We start from the raw sequence: 8,361 nt of genomic DNA, 5'->3' as shown, positions 1-8,361 counted from the left end.
CATCTAGTGATTTTTTACATTCTCTCATTTCTTAGGGGAGTTCCCTAGTCTTCTTTGTGGTTAGGATACAACTTAGGTTATTGAGCAAAGTGAAGTTTTCTAATTATATAGAATGTATGTAATTCTGAGTTTACTCCTGGTCTGCAAATTCCAAGAAGGTAGGTGCTCTCTGTGGGGTGTTTGTCACTGAATTCCAAGTGTGGAGAATGACTGACACTTAGTTGGAAATCGATAAGCTTTTCTTGACTGACTGACTGAATGCTAGACATTGGAATGAATCAGGTTGGTGAGGATATATTTATGACTGAACAATATCCCCAATAACAAATGATGGGGAAGTCCCTCAGTGAGATTTGTTTTTATGTACTGATTAGCTGGACCAAAGTCCATAGATAATCAAGAACCTGTGAGAAAAAAGATATGATCACTTGATGAGGCCCTGGATGATGAACACCACTGCTCACTCCTTCCCTTTCTCCTGACACAAACCAGCAGCTCAAAAAAACCATGGAGCCCTTTAAATTATGGGAGGGGCACAGAACAGAGAAAGGATTATACATGGCAGATTACATTGGAATGACTTGGTCTATATGATCTTTCTGAACTAGGCTTGAGACATCTTTGCCAACTCATATGATGCCCACAGTTACAGTAAGGTCAATGCAGACTTTAAAAAGTGTATCTATAAACAGAATGATCTCTGCGTTCAAGAATCACTATTATTCCAGAAGCTGGGGAGGCTCACAGCCATGGCCAGAATGGTAAAATCATGCCTGTCAGAGTTCTCCAGAGAAACAAAACCAATAGGAGATGATAGATGGATAGATACAAATAGGAGAGATTTATTATAGGAATTGGCTCACATGATTATGTAGACCAAGAAGTCCCACAATCTGATCTGCTGTCTGCAAGCTGATGGCCCAGAGAAGCTGTGGGTATAAGTCCAGTCCAAACCCCTGAGAAGCATGGGAGCAAGTGGTGTAAGTTCCAATCTGAGTCCAAAGGGCCAAGAATCAGGAGCATCGATATCCAGGAGAACAGGAGAAGACCGATGTCCCAGCTCAAGTAAGAGACTTATTTGTCCTTCTTACACTTTTTTGTTCTACTCAGACTTTTGAGAAATTGGATGGTGCCCACCACAGTGATGAGCGAGATCTTTACTCTACGAATTCAAATGTTAATCTTTCCTGAAACAGCCTTACAGACATACTCAGCAATAATGTTTTACCAGCTATTTGGGCATCCCTTCCACAGTCAAATTGACATGTAAAATTAACCATCACAAGTGCCCAGTACATGATGTAGGAGCTGCTTAAGAGTACTGAGGCTGTATGGAGGCAGAACAAGAACTAGGGACCAGGAGAAAGGCTGGGAAAGGAAACCTAGACGCTTGTGCCAGCCCTTCCTCTCACTTCCTGTTAGACCTTGGGTTAGTCACATTCTATCTGGGCCTCAGTTCCACCTCTGTTTATAAAATGAAGGCGCTGATAAATGATATTTTCTGTGTCACCAAAGAATCCTGTTTTTGACAAGGAGAAAAACTAAGCTAATTTCCCCTCCCCATCCCTTTCTACAATTTAAATGTCCTTTTGTTTTTCATTTATATGTAAATATGTGAGACTTTGACCAAAACAAAATTACCATCTCTGGGGGACTCCTCAGCCTTCTCCTCATTAAAACTGCAGCTGCAGATTTCTAGAACCAAAAAGGGAAAAGAGAGCTCTTGTTCTGCCTCCATACAGCCTCAATACTCTTAAGCAGCTCCTATATCATGTACTGGGGACTTGTGATGGTTAATTTTATATGTCAATTTGACTGTGGAAGGGATGCCCAAATAGCTGGTAAAACATTATTTCTGAGTGTGTCTGTAAGGCTGTTTCGGAAAAGATTAATATTTATGGGGATAAAATATCTTATCCCCATTCCTTTTATGAATTATATCATTCATCCAAGGAGTAAGTTTCCCAGCTGGATTGACTAGAAGACAAGTGCCATTGACAGAGGCAAGGAAGTTGAAGTTTGACTTTGACTTTAGTTTGACTGAAGGAAGAAAGATAATAAATCTGGTTTCTGATGTGTCAGATTTCTGGTAATAGCTGAACGTTCAAGTAGAAAAGTGAAGTTGAACTGACTTTTTTAATATGAATGGAAGTGACTTTTCTACTCAAACAACATGGAATTGGGGTCTAACGAAAATCAGATACATGGTAAAAAAAGAAAAAATGAATGTGCTCTGTCATTCTCTTCTCTTTTGATGTGTAATTACTATGTGGGGGACTGGATATATTTTCATAGTTTGTGGTTTCTTCAGCTGGCATCATGGGAAATGATAAATGCAATTGTGATGAAAACATTAAATAAGTTTGTTAAACAAAAATAAAAGTAAATGAGTTGGGAATGGAAAATCGGAGGTGTGATCTGAAAAACTCTTATTATCTATTATGTCACTGAATTCTATGAAAGGACCTGTGACCAACATAAATCATTCTGGGATGGTTTTAAGTACTATTTTAACTGTTTGGAAGGAAATCAGATCCTCTGAGGGGAGACCATCTTCTCATTCCATCCATACAAATTCGAGTGAAACTTCACCAGACCACTGGGTTTGTAATGTTCAGTCTTGAGGGCTAATCTTGCCTAATTTCTTCATGAAAGAAGCGTCCTGAAGGTGCTTGCCCCGTTTCTCAGTTACTGGGGGTTCCCTCAGCCCCCCTCACCTTTCGGTTTCTTGTCTCTTACCTCCTGTCTCACATCCCTTACTAATAGCAACTGTAAAGCAGTAGTTATTAAATGGTTATGAAACTCTGATTTGAAACCAAGATGATTATGTTGTTTGGGAGGGAAGGGAAAATGGACTAAATAAAAGGAAGTGACTCTGAGCTGTTAAGAAGGAGAAGACCATTAATAGCCACATCTTGATTTTGTTCCAAAGCCATCAAAAAGAGTCAGGGAACAAGGTGATAATAAGAGCAAATGCGTTCCTCAGACAAAGAAGCAGACAGCAGGGGACAGCAGTTCAGGGAAAAAGGCAAGCATTAGGGACAGCGTGCAGAAGAAGATGCGCTAATCCCTCTGACTCATACTGGCAGGAGCACAGGCCGTTTGAACTCCTTGGCAACTTCAGCTTGGACTCAAAGTGGGTTGTGAGGAAAGAGAACAAAAGAAAAGTTCACTCTGAGTTCCTCTTGTCAGAGCAGGGGAAACTGCTTTGAGGCCAGCGCTAGAAGATGCTAATGGCAGAAGGCAGAACTGAGTCAAAGAAGAAAATAAAAATGTGTCGGGTCACTGGGAGCTTGCCTAATGTAAAGTGAGATAAAATCACCACTGACAAGACATTCAGCCTAGGTCCCACCGCGTACTGCTGTGTCAGCTCAGCTGGCAAAAATCTGAAGATAATGCCTCAACTGCTCGGAGAATACGCCTTCCCTAGACAAACAGTAATTGAGCTCTCACTGTGTCGGCCGAGACTAGTGCTGTTAAATGCTGGAAGGTGCGATAGGAACCCTTATGTCCTTGGACCATCTGGTTTTGTGAGCCAGAAAGGATCCTTGGAAAGGGGTACTGGGAAACCACTGCTGACCCTGGAAGGGCACAGCCCAGCAGAAAATAGGGTAGGATGGAGGAGAGTCAAAATGTAACTGGAAAGAGAGAAGCTTCTCTTTAAACTCCTTAACAAGAAAGACACAGTGACTGAGTCTTTCTTCTCCAGGCCTGACAGTTCTTAACCATAAATCAAAAAGTTGAACAAGGCAATCATACCTTCCCTTTGGGCAGGTTTGGAATGGTTTTGGGACTTATCTGGGGATCATGCCAGGGAGCTGGGACAACATAGGGGATCTCGCCTGTTAAAAAAATAAAATAAAATTACCTTATTAAATTCTTACAATCAAATACTGCCAACTAGCATTGCTTCCACTCATGCATCATTAAAAACAAACAGATATTTCCTTGGTATTTCCAAATACCAAATACCTAACAAAGTTTGAACTTAAAATGCACCTTGATTAATATGTGAACTGGTAATTTTTTTTAAGCATAACTAACAATTCAGTTCCTAACATGAAAGTGAAAGTGTAGTCACTCAGATGTGTCCAACTCTGAGGCCCCATGGACTGTAGCCTGCCAGGCTCCTCTGTCTATGGAATTCTCTAGGCAAGAATACTGGAGTGGGTTGCCATTCTCTTCTCCAGGGATCTTCCTGACCCAGGGATTGAGCCCCAGTCTTCTGCATTGCAGGCAGATTCTTTACTATCTGAGCCTCCAGGGAATGGGGCTCTCTTAATGTGGAAATCTGTAATCAGCTGCAGGAGCTAGAAACTCTAGGTGCTTTTTCTGTATATGTTGATGCATCATTGAAAAACTCTTAAATGTTAAAGATGCCAGTCTTCCCTCCAGATTCTAAACCAAGGGTTGCAAACTAGGCAAACAGGTTTTGCCTGACTAGCAGAATATTTTTTTAAAAAATTGATCCAGCATTTAAAAGTTGTGAGTTTCAGTGTTCTGTGATGGCCTAGAGGGGTGGGGTGGAGGGGGAAGCTCAGGGAGGGGATATATGTATACTTACAGCGTATTCATCTTGTCTTACAGCAGAAACTAACACAATGTTGTAAAGCAATTATACTCCAGTAATAAAATAAATAATAATAAATTATGAAGAAAATGCAAAAAAAAAGGTTTTATCTGAAAATCCAGATTTGTTGGCTATTCTGAAAGATTGGAAGATGTGACAACACTGGATCCACAGCAGCAATTAGCAAGAGGTGGATAGCAGCCGTCCTGTTTGGATGTGGCATCTGCTCTCGTTTGACCATCCCCACCACTCACATTAGGGTAACCACATAACTTGGCCAAACTCGGCACTCCTGACAGTAAAACGGGTGCCTGGACCATCGACCTAAACCAGGACTGCTGTGGGCAATGAGGATGTATATAGTTACCTCACTTCACACTATTACACTGGACTTTCTTCTCTGATTTGCCCAACTATTAATTTGGTTATATGGTCATAAGTTAGGGATTCCCATAAGGAAGAAGGGAGAGAAAAGGTGTAAAACGAGTGAGAGACCTAAAGGGTGGAAAAAAAAAGACATGAGAAAAAGCATATTACAGTGAATGCCAATTACACCAAACCTTCAGGTGAAGGCAGAGCCTTGCTGGTGGCTGGCTCAGCATGTAAGTTTGACCTTCCTGGCTCCCTGCCCTACACAGCACTGTCAGTTTTAATAAGCTGTAATCCTGTTGCTATGAGCGAGACTAATCAAACTGCAGAGAGCAGCCTGTTCCTAATCAGAAAGGCACAGGATAATCATTTAACTCTGTGGTTTCTCAGTGAGCTCCAAGCTGCTTCAACAGAAAAAAAAACATCCTGGAGAAGATGGTTGCTTACACACTCTAATCTTGACCTTTTGATGGCCTTTGTTTGAAATTTTATTAAAATTCTTTAATTACACAAATATTTAGTTTGAAAAATGTGTTAAAAGAGTCTCTTCCCTTTATTCTCAGAGAAGAATAAAATATCCACCAACCGCCCCCCCCCAACCCCCGCCGCAAAGCATACAGGAAACCTCAGACTCTTACTGATTTCTCAAGAGTCCACTTTAACTGATCATAGACCCAACCCTCTCCCTGGTGGCTCAGATGGTAAAGAATCTGCTTGAAATGTGGGGAACCCAGGTTCGATCCCTGAGTTAGGAAGATCCCCTAGAGAAGGGACTAGCTACCCTACCCACTCCAGTATTGTTGCCTCGAGAATTCCATGGACAGAGGAGCCTGGTGGGCTACAGTTCATGGGGTTGCAAAGAGTTGAACACAACTGAACGACTAACCCTTTCTGAGAGAGTCAATTCCTAGGCAGGTTGATAAGAAGTCCAAGGGTCCCTGAGGAGACAGGGGTCTGAGGTTCTCGAGGAAGACAGAGGGGTCTGGAATTCTCAAGGAGGAGGAAAGGACAAACTTTTTTCTTTTTTCTTTCTACATTCCTTAGTCACATAAAACAGTTTTTTCTTTAAGCCCGGAAGTGATGATTATACAAGTTCAGTTCAGTTCGGTCGCTCAGTCGTGTCCAACTCTTTGCGTCCCCATGGACTACAGCACGCCAGGTCTCCCTGTCCATCACCAACTCCCGGAGTTTACTCAAACATGTCCATTGAATTGATGATGCCATCCAACCATCTCATCATCTGTCGTCCCCTTCTGCTGCTGCCTTCAATCTTTCTCAGCATCAGGGTCTTTTCAAAATGAGTCAGCTGTTCGCATCAGGTGGCCAAAGTATTGGAGTTTCAGCTTCAACATCAGTCCTTCCAATGAATATTCATGACTGATTTCCTTTAGGATGGACTGGTTGGATCTCCTTGCAGTTCAAGGGACTCTCAAGAGTCTTCTCCAACACCACAGTTCAAAAGTATCAATTCTTTGGCGCTCAGCTTTCTTTATAGTCCAACTGTCACATCCATACATGACTACTGGAAAACCATAGCCTTGACTAGATGGACCTTTGCTGGCAAAGTAATGTCTCTGCTTCTGAATATGCTATCTAGGTTGGTCATAGCTTTTCTTTCAAGGAGTAAGCATCTTTTAATTTCATGGCTGCAGTCACCATCTGCAGTGATTTTGGAGACCCCCAAAATAAAGTCAGCCACTGTTTCTCCATCTATTTGCCATGAAGTGATGGGACCGGATACCATGATCTTTGTTTTCTGAATGTTGAGCTTTAAGCCAACTTTTTCACTCTCCTCTTTCACTTTCATCAAGAGGCTCTTTAGTTCTTCACTTTCTGCCATAAGGGTGGTGTCATCTGCATATCTGAGGTTATTGATATTTCTCCCAGCAATCTTGATTCCAGCTTGTGCTTCATCCAGCCCAACATTGCTCATGATGTACTCAGCATATGAGTTAAATAAGCAGGGTGACAATATACAGCCTTGGCGTACTCCTTTTCCTATTTGGAACCAGTCTGTTCCATGTCCAGTTCTAACTGTTGCTTCCTGACCTGCATACAGATTTCTCAAGAGGCAGGTCAGGTGGTCTGGTATACAACAAACAACTCAGTTTAAACTCTGTACTAGGGATTATGTAACAACAATGTATTCTGCTTGAGCAAAGTTTCTCCTTCCTGAAAACCTTCTGACTAATCCTGATATCTTAGAATATGTATTATGGGAGTGGGTCTGGTAGGATCTTCCTATTATTAAATTCTAATCCTGTTATCCTAAAATGTTAATTGTGGGAGTGGGTCTGGTAAAACTTTCACACACTTGAGATATTCTTCTGATTTATTGTAGTAACTAATTTTAAAAGTATATAATTCCCTTGCTTAGACTAGCGAGTGGGGCACCCCCCGCCCCCTTCTGATGTCTATGTCAGAAGCTTCTATGTCCCTTTTCACTGATAAAACTTCTTCTGCCACACAAGAGCCCTGAGTGGTCAAGCCTGGTCTCTGGTCCAAAGCTAAAATTTCAGAGATCACGAATCTGACATCATTCACTGTAAGCTATCATTTCCAAACCTGCTCAATACCATTCAAGATGTGATTACGGTCCCCAAACTGGGCTTGGGCAAATTAGGGGACATGGAATGGCAACTCACATCAAGTACCTACAGACCGATAGATGTCAACATGGTACTGTGGGCCACACAGGCCAGTGCCAGCTATTCCCCAGCGGAGCAGTGAGAGCCAGGACTGAGCTCCAGCAAAGCTCCAGAAGCCCCCTGCACCTCAGGGCCAGAAGGCTTCTCTCTTCAGTCTGTGCTTCTTGTAGCCCCTTCAACTCAGGAGCAAGCCACCAGGAAGAGGCTAGTGCAATGGTTAACTTGAGTTTTAGTCCGATGGAGCCAAGTCTAACCTGGGAGCTGACTAGTGGCAGGCTTTTGGTAAACCACTCAACTTCCCAGAAATTCCTGGTAGGGCTCAGGCAGACAACTCAACCTTCCTGAAACTCAAGCTAGGAATAATATCAGCACCACACAGCCATGCTGTGAGAGTCAATGAGATATCTGTGGAAAGCATTTGCTAAGGTGCCTGGCACAGTAAAATACTCCATAGATTGTGGCTATTACTATTATTTTTATTATATGCTAGCATAGCCTTAAGGCCTCTGATTATGTAAAGAGACAGGTGCATACCTGAATCTCTTTCCTGGATTCTGCATTTAGTGTGAGTACACTTAAAAACAATGACTACACATGGAATCAATGTAGAAAAATTCTTTTCTAATGGAGAACATTTCTGGTACCATGGAAATTAATGTTTTGTTTAATAGATGCATTACTATTTATAGGAAACCAGATATTTTTTTAATTAAAAATGTTTATTGGTTATTGACTTTAATCAGTTTAAAGGAAAGAAATATTCTTTCAAATGTG

Source organism: Bubalus bubalis, chromosome 1 (assembly GCF_019923935.1).
Source record: "Bubalus bubalis isolate 160015118507 breed Murrah chromosome 1, NDDB_SH_1, whole genome shotgun sequence".
Lineage (NCBI taxonomy): Eukaryota > Metazoa > Chordata > Mammalia > Artiodactyla > Bovidae > Bubalus > Bubalus bubalis.
The sequence above is the reverse complement of the archived record's forward strand: the minus strand, read 5'-3'. Positions refer to the sequence as shown.